The sequence below is a fragment of the Pongo pygmaeus genome, chromosome 8 (genome assembly GCF_028885625.2).
Source record: "Pongo pygmaeus isolate AG05252 chromosome 8, NHGRI_mPonPyg2-v2.0_pri, whole genome shotgun sequence".
Taxonomy (NCBI): Eukaryota; Metazoa; Chordata; class Mammalia; order Primates; family Hominidae; genus Pongo; species Pongo pygmaeus.
Genome location: NC_072381.2, coordinates 90,446,854 through 90,455,292, shown reverse-complemented (window position 1 = coordinate 90,455,292; position 8,439 = coordinate 90,446,854).

The following is an 8,439-nucleotide window of genomic DNA, read 5'->3' as shown; positions in this document are numbered from 1 at the left end:
AGGATAGTAGTGACTGATCAATCGTGCAAATATTTCCTTAAATAATGCAGATGTACTAGACTGTTTGTTGTTTTTGTGTTCCTGGAAGTGGTTCAATTTCAAGGGTCTCAACCAATGGGACACAAGCTTTGGCTGGTTCTTCACTGAAAGAGGAACTGGCAGGATGTCTGCTGTTACATTCCTTTTGTCTGGAAGTCTCAGCTTTCTCACCCAGGAGCAACTTTCTTTTTCTACATGCGCTTGTTTTCTGAAGTGCCAGAAAGGCCAGTTCTAAGGCCTGCCATGTCCAATAAAGCACAATAAAGGAAAGGAAACAGGAAACTTTTTCTTCAAAAAGAAGAAAGAAGAGCCTTCTGCTTAAGTGGGGAAAGAAGCAAACTTTTAAAGGGCTTTGGTTATTGGATCCCTTCCTTTCTACAGGAACGGACCTCGGTACATTGACCCTAGTGATAGCCTTTCTTGCTTCTCATCTCCAGATGAGAGATGTGTGGAAGAATACAAAACAAACCAAAGAGGGACGCCTCTTCTTCCTATCCAGCTGAGAAATTAGGAAGGGATTTCCATTAAAAAGAATTCTTCATATTTATAAAGGTGGAAAATACCAAGAAAATTGTAGGTTTTTATTAGCTAGTAATAGAGGCTAGACGATGGAAATCAGATAAAATAGAAATTCAAAAGAGGATTCTTTAAGGAATCTAGAACAATTTGGGTATTGATTGTTTAAAATGTCTGTTGTTGTTGCTGTGTGACTTTTAAACAATGTATTTTAATGGAAAAATACATGCATCTGGGAAAATTTCACAAGGTATTTTATCGAATGTTAGTATACTCTACACGCTGTCCTGCACCTTGCTTTTTTTACTCTATGTGTCTTGCAGATCATTTTATATAATACATAGAGAGGTGACTCATTCTTTTTAAAGGTTACATTAAGTTTGCAGTATGTCAGAATGGCAATACTGTAATTGTTTTAACAAGTGACGTTTAAGTTGTTTCCAGAGTTTTTGATCTAACAAATAATGTGTCATAAGTATAGAATTTTTATGTTCATGCGCTAGTATAGTTATAGGATGACTAATATTTGAAGCAAAGTCCAAAACACATGCTTTCTGTAGCTACTCATAAAGTCTGGTATGAGCAAAATGTCAAGATGCTTGCTTATCACTGACCAAGTGATGATTAAGCTCTTGCTAAACTGTATCAAAGCAGAAAAAGGGAAATACAGGCTTATCCTAACAATTTCACAGTGAACAGTAATCTCTGGCATTCAGTTAAAGCTAGACTTGTTCTAATTACTTTGATTTTGAAATTATTATGAAATAAAATCACAAGCCTTTTCTCACCACTCCCTTTTCTTGTTTTGCTAGAAGAGTTGAATATTTCAAACTTTGTCTAATCTACTGATAGGAATGAGCCTGGCCCTTCATTTTTAAATTGGTGACATTATCAAACTTTATCATACTACCAACTTTCTTTTATGGTCTTAAAGAAAAATAGACAATACTACCATTAGGCTTATAAAATGTCTTCCATTGAGTCCTATGATTGCAATTTTCATACCTTCTAAAATACTATTCTGAGAACAATATCAAAATATAAAAGAAATACCTTATCTTTACATTAAAGAAGAAGAAAATAATCTCATAATTTAAGCATTCGATGTTTGTACAAAAGTGTGTGTACGTATGCAGTCCTTTATATATTGAGTGTAAGGGTTGACAGCTTAGAAATAGTCAATCAATCACATCAAAAATCTAGGACTACAATCTAGGTAATGCTAAGAAATTTTAATTCCATATACATTTATTTAGCCTGCCATGTCCAGTGGGCCCTATGTTAGCACTTGAAAAGATACGGTATTGGCCTTTAACTTCAAAGAACGTACTGTTTAGCAAGGGAGATGATGAACATTAGTGCTGGAAGTTGATTTAGTATAGTGGTTAGAAACAGTCTCTAGATTTGGATAGATTTGGGATTGAGTCATGGCTCCCTCAGTAATGTAGATGTGAGACTAACGCATGCATCAGAATACTATTATGTCTAGCTCAATGTAGGCACTCAATTTTAGGTCTTTACTATTGGACAATGCAATGTATATATTATGTTGTATTATCTTACATACATTAATACCTGACAACAGATTAAAATTAATTAAATCAGCCTGTAATTGCTCAGAAAAAGCTTCAGAGAAGAGGTGATATTTGAACCATCACCTTCTCTTGCCCTTTTATTTCAAGGAAGAAAAAGCACTTAAACTAGAAAAAGCAAAAAGGAGACATGGGTTGATACCGCTCATAAAAATCAGGACGGAAAGCATTCTGCAGACTCACTTATGATTTCTGTTCCATTGTAATTTGCAATGTCTATCACTTGCCATGGTGACAAGAAAAATTCTGTCCCCAGTATATGTAATCATCCAGTGCAGTTCTGCTCAGTAAATTGCTTAGCCTTTCAGAGACTCCTACTCCAAAATCTTGGGTGAGGGTTCTGATTAGCTTATCTTTAATCAGGGGTCCATCTCTGGTTCAATTGTCTAGCATGGCTACTCAGTTCCTAATATATAAACACAGCTGTCTATATCCATTCTGCCTGTAATAGAAACTATAGTAGTTCTACAAGAGGAATGTATAGGGACAAATCCCACATCTCATGTCTATCACAAATTAGTTTTGAAGGATGAGAAGGCATTTACAAGGTAGAAAAGAAGAGAAAGAGTTTCCTTCCTATTGGAGACAGAGGAAGAAGTGTGAGCAAAATTATGGAGTTATAAAAATAAAAATACATAATATATTGAGAAAATAAGTAATATCCCACTGTGGCTAGATTTGGGGGTAGCTAGGAAGAGGATTTTTCTGATTTTTGGTTATATAATTTGTTATCCAGAAAAAATAGACCACTACAGTTTTTTATTTTCAGCAACAGTTATTGTATTAGGTGGCAATGAAATTGAAGAGGATGTATTTGAGACATATTTTCTCTCAAAAAATTACAGATGTCACAAACTATAGTGATTTTTTGCCAAAAAATTACAAAATAAGAATATTATTTTGTTTCCAGCAATACTTGCCCCATTAGATTTCAATTAAAGTAAATAATACAAATAATACATCACAAATAATGTAAATAATACCTTTCACAAACACGGTGGATTTTTTGCCAAAAATTTATAAATCCTAATAATATGACATAGACCCTAAATATTAGTATATGAAAAATTACCTTGCAAGGGCAATGATAACAAACACCCTGCTGTTTTAAACTGTTGAATAAATTCTATAGTAAAAAGTAAAACTGGCAGAAGGCATCAAACATGGCTTATCTTGATAAATTCATATTATGTTTTATAATATTTCACAATCTTCCTCTTGATAAGCAAAAAAATACTTTTAAAAAGCATCCTATATGGAAACTTTTCACATATCTGTGATACTCCGAAGTTCAAATTAAAAGCAGAAAATGATAGAGGCATATCTTGTTATATTGTGCTTCACTTGATTTTTTTTTATAAATTGAAGATTTGTATCAACCTCGCATTGTGCAAGTCTATTCGTGTCATTTTTTCCAACAGCATGTGATCACTTCATGTTTCCATGTCACATTTTAGAAAGTTTTTTGGCCAGGCGCGGTGGCTCACGCCTGTAATCCCAGCACTTTGGGAGGCTGAGGTGGGCGGATCACAAGGTCAGGAGATCCAGACCATCCTGGCTAACATGGTGAAATCCCGTCTCTACTAAAAATACAAAAAATTAGCCAAGCGTAGTGGCGGGCGTCTGTAGTCCCAGCTACTCGAGAGACTGAGGCAGGAGAATGGCGTGAACCCGGGAGGCAGAGCTTGCAGTGAGCCGAGATTGCGCCACTGCACTCCAGCCTGGGCGACAGAGCCAGACTCCATCTCAAAAAAAAAAAAAAAAAAAAAAGGAAACTTTTTCATTATTATTATATCTATTATGGTGATCTACAATCAACTTTAAGGTTACAATTGTAATTGTTTCGGGATACTATGAGTTGTGCCCATGTAAGACAGCAAACTTAACTGACAAATGTATGTGTTTTGACTGTTCCAATGACCAGCCATTTTCCCATCTCTCTGCCTCTCCCCATGCCTTCCGAGTCCCTGGGACACAACAATATTAAAATTAAACCAATTAATAATCCTGCAATGGCCTCTAAGTGTTTAAGTGAAAGAAAGAAGTGCACGTCTCTCACTGTAATGAGGAAGGCATGTGGAAGCTGAAATAGGCCGGAAGCTAAGCCTCCTGGGCCAAACAGTCAAATTGTGAATACAAAAGAAAACTATTTGAAGGAAATTAAAAGTGCTACTCTAGTGAGCACACAAGTGATAAGGAAGTACAACACCCTTGTTGCTGATATGGAGAAAGTTTGAGTGATCTGAATAGAAGATTCAACCAGTCACAACATTCCCTTAAGCCAAAGCCCAATCCTGAGCAAGGCTCTAGCTCTTTTCAATTCTGTGAAGGCTGAGAGAAGTGAGGAAGCTGGAGAAGAAAAGTTGGATGCTAGCAGAGGTTGCTTCGTGACGTTCAGGTAAAGAAGTTCTCTCCATAACACACAAGTGCAAGGCGAAGCAACAAGTTATCCAGAAGAGTATCTAAGATCATTGATTAAGGTGGCTACACTAAACAACAGATTTTCAGTGTACATGCAACAGCCTTCCGTTGGAAGAAGATGCCATCTATGACTTTTATATGTAGAGAAGAGAAGTCAATTCTTGGTTTCAAAGCTTCGAAGGACAGTCTAATTCTCTTGTTAGGGGCTAAATGAGCTGACAACTTTAAATGAAAGCCAATGATAATTTACCATTATGAAAATCCTAGGGCCCTTAAGAATTATACTAAATCTGCTCTGCCTGTGCAATATAAATGGGTGGAAAAACAAGGCAAAGCCTGGATGACAGCACATCTGTTCACAGAATGGTTACTGAATATTTTAAGCTCACTGTTGAGGGTTACTATTCAGAAAAAAAATTCTTTTAAAATGTGACCGCTCATTGACTATGCATCTAGTCACCCAAGAGCTCTAATAAGGATGTACAAGGAGGTTAACGTTTTCATGCTTGTTAACACAACATCCATTCTACAGCCCATGAATTAAGGTATAAATTTTGACTTTCAAGTCTTATTATTTTGGAAATACATTTTATAAGGCTATAGTTACCATAGTTAGTTATTGCTCTGATGTATTTGGGCAAAGTAAATTTATATGGAAAGAATTTGCCACTGTAGATGCCGTTAAGAATATTCATGATTCATGGGAGGAGGTCAAAATATCAACATTAACAGGAATTTGGAAAAAGTTGATTCCAACCTTCATAAATGGCTTCGAGGGGTTCATTCAAGACTTCAGTGGAGGAAATTACTGCAGATGTGGTAGAAATAACAAGAGAACCAAAATTAGAAGTGGAGCCTGAAGAAGTGACTGAATTATTGCAATCTTATGATCAAAGTTGAATGGGTGAGGAGTTGGTGCTCACAGATGAGCAAAGAAAGTCGTCCTTTGAGACAGAATGTACCCCTGGAGAAGACACTGTGAATATTGTTGGAGTGACAATGAAAGATTTAGAATATTACATAAATATAGTTGATAAACAGAGTTTGAGAGAATGGACTCCAATTTTGAAAGGAGTTCTACTGTGAGTAAAATGCTATCAAACAACATTTCACGATACAGAAAAAACTTTTGTGAAGGGAAGAGTCAGTCACTGTTGAAAACTTCATTGTTGTCCTGTTTTCAGAAATGGGTACAGCTAACCTAATTTTGAGCAACCGCTACTCTGATCAGTCAACAGCCAACAACACTGAGGCAAGACCTTCCACTAGCAAAAAGATTACGACTTGCTGAAGGCTCAGGTAATCATTAGCATTTTTAAGCAATAAAGTATTTTTTAACTAAGGTAAGTACTTTGTTGTTTTTTTTAACATATAATGCTATTGTGCATTTAATAGGCTACAGTATAGTGTCAATATAACTTTTAGATGCCCTAGAAAACCAAAAACATCATGTGACTTGCTTTATTGTGATACTCACTTTATTGTGGTGGTCTAGAACTAAACCTACAATATCTCAGAGGTATGCCTGTGACTAGTCTGGGCATAAGTGCAAAAATCCAGGCACTCATTCATACACTGCTAGTAGGTACTGCAATTAGCATACCTTTCTGAAAAGCAATTTGGCTGTGTTTAAAATGTGAAAACTCTTTGATGCAGTCATTTCTAGAAATTTATTTTAAGAACAGAAACATGGATATATAAAAATCCATCTACAATGGTATTTTAATAGCAAAAATTGAAAACAAATTACATGTTTAAAGGATAGAACAGTTTAGATAATGTATGTTATGTTATTAAAGTATTCTGCAATAATTAAAGTAATATGGAGAAACATTCGGAATTCTCCATGTACAAATATTTGAAAAAAGCATATTTCAGAACATGCATGGTATGTTATAAATTACTTAGAGTAACATCTCATATCTAATTTAAGTCTAGATGGCTTATCTGGGAGGTAGGATTGTGGGAACTAATCTCTTTTCCTTTTTTTTTTCTGAGACAGAGTCTTGCTCTGTCACTCAGGCTGGAGTGCAGTGGCATGATCTTGGCTCACTGCAACCTCCACCTCCCTGCTTTAAGCGATTCTCTTGCCTTAGCCTCCTGAGTAGCTGGGACTACAGGTGAGCACCACCATGCCCAGCTTAGTTTTGTATTTTTAGTAGAGACAGGATTTCACCATATTGGCCAAGCTGGTCTCAAACTCCTGACCTCAAGTGATTTGCCTGCCTCGGCCTCCCAAAGTGCAGAGATTATAGGTGTGAGCCACCACACCCAGCCTTTTTTCATTATTTTGCACTTTTTCTATAAAAATCAGGGAAGACATTACTATTATTAAATGTAAAGATAGGACAGAACTTGGGTTTTTCTCATAAACTTTCCTATACATTGAGCAGATATCTTGATGTGTCTCATTCTAATTTAAAAAATTACTGTTAGTGCAGAATTACTCTTCCTTGAATTTCCAAAACTACAGGAAAGAAAAACATCCTGGTCGGTGACGGTGGCTCATACCTATAATCCCAGCACTTCGGGAGGCTGAGGCAGGTAGATCACCTGAGGTCAGGAGTTCAAGACAAGCCTGGCCAACATGGCGAAACCCTGTCTCTACTAAAAATTCAAAAATTAGCTGGGCATGTTGGCGAGTGCCTGTAATCCCAGCTACTCAGGAGGCTGAGGCAGGAGAATCGCTTGAACTGGGGAGGCAGAGGTTGCAGTGAGCTGAGATCATGCAACTGCACTCCAGCCTGGGCAACAGAGTGAGACTCCATCTCAAAAAAAAAAAAAAAAAAAAAAAGAAAAAGCATGAGAAACATCTTTCACTTACTGACCAAATTTCTTTCCATTCAAAAAATACTGACTGGGAGAACTGCAGCTAGTACAGAGACCTGCACCAAGTAGTTCTTAAATAAATGATTAAATGAATGAAACAGAAATAGGAATAGCTGTGCCAACTTCAGCAAAATTACAACAAAATAGAATATACAAAAACAAATACTTTAAAATATCCAAAAGAAGGAACAGAGAGTAAGCAAAATAAAAATCACGATTCTGTTATAATAGATGTACTCTTTTTGTATGAACTTTTATGTCCATGTTTATTTTGTCAACAATTATATGTTGCAATGAACTGTCTGACATGTTACTTGTCTTATAAATATATAAACCGTTTTAGTGTTTAGTTTTTGACATCTTTATTGGTGAGAAAAATCTCACTTTTCTCTTCCTGACAATAGTTAATACTTTCAGACAGCTTGGCTTATACTCTTGTAGGCAGGGAGATTGAATTTCTTTGCTAATTTAAACAGCTAGTGACACAGAAGAGGATGGAAATTATTTATTCTGGAAGCTCTGCACATTTCAATTTTATAAGCAGTCTTGGTTATCTTCTCGATCAAGTTCTGCTAAGTGCTATCATGTCTTGACACTTAGGTGGCATAGTGCAGAAAATGTTTAAAAGAAACAATCAATCAAACAAACAAGCAAATAAAAACTAAGACTTCCACTGCCCTAATACTGGTTCATTTTCAACAAAATTGGGAAACTGGTAAAGTTTTTTCTCATATTAACCCTTCATTCAACAACTTTCTCCTTGCTGCTCACAATCTCTCTCCCTCTAAGGAAAGCTATTCCTATTTTTCTAGTTTTCAATTATCACTTTTCATCCCTTTCCCTCACTTCTTTCATAAGCTTTCAATGTTTTAATTAAAAAAAATTAATTCTAGCTAGCTAGACTTTTGCATCAGTACCCTTCTAGACCTGTCCTTTTAGTCATACACCTTGTGGCAGAAACTATTACCAAACCGGTTGCCTTTTCCTCCTGAGCACATTTCCTAGCCTCCCTTGCAATTAGGTGTGGCCACATGACTGAGCT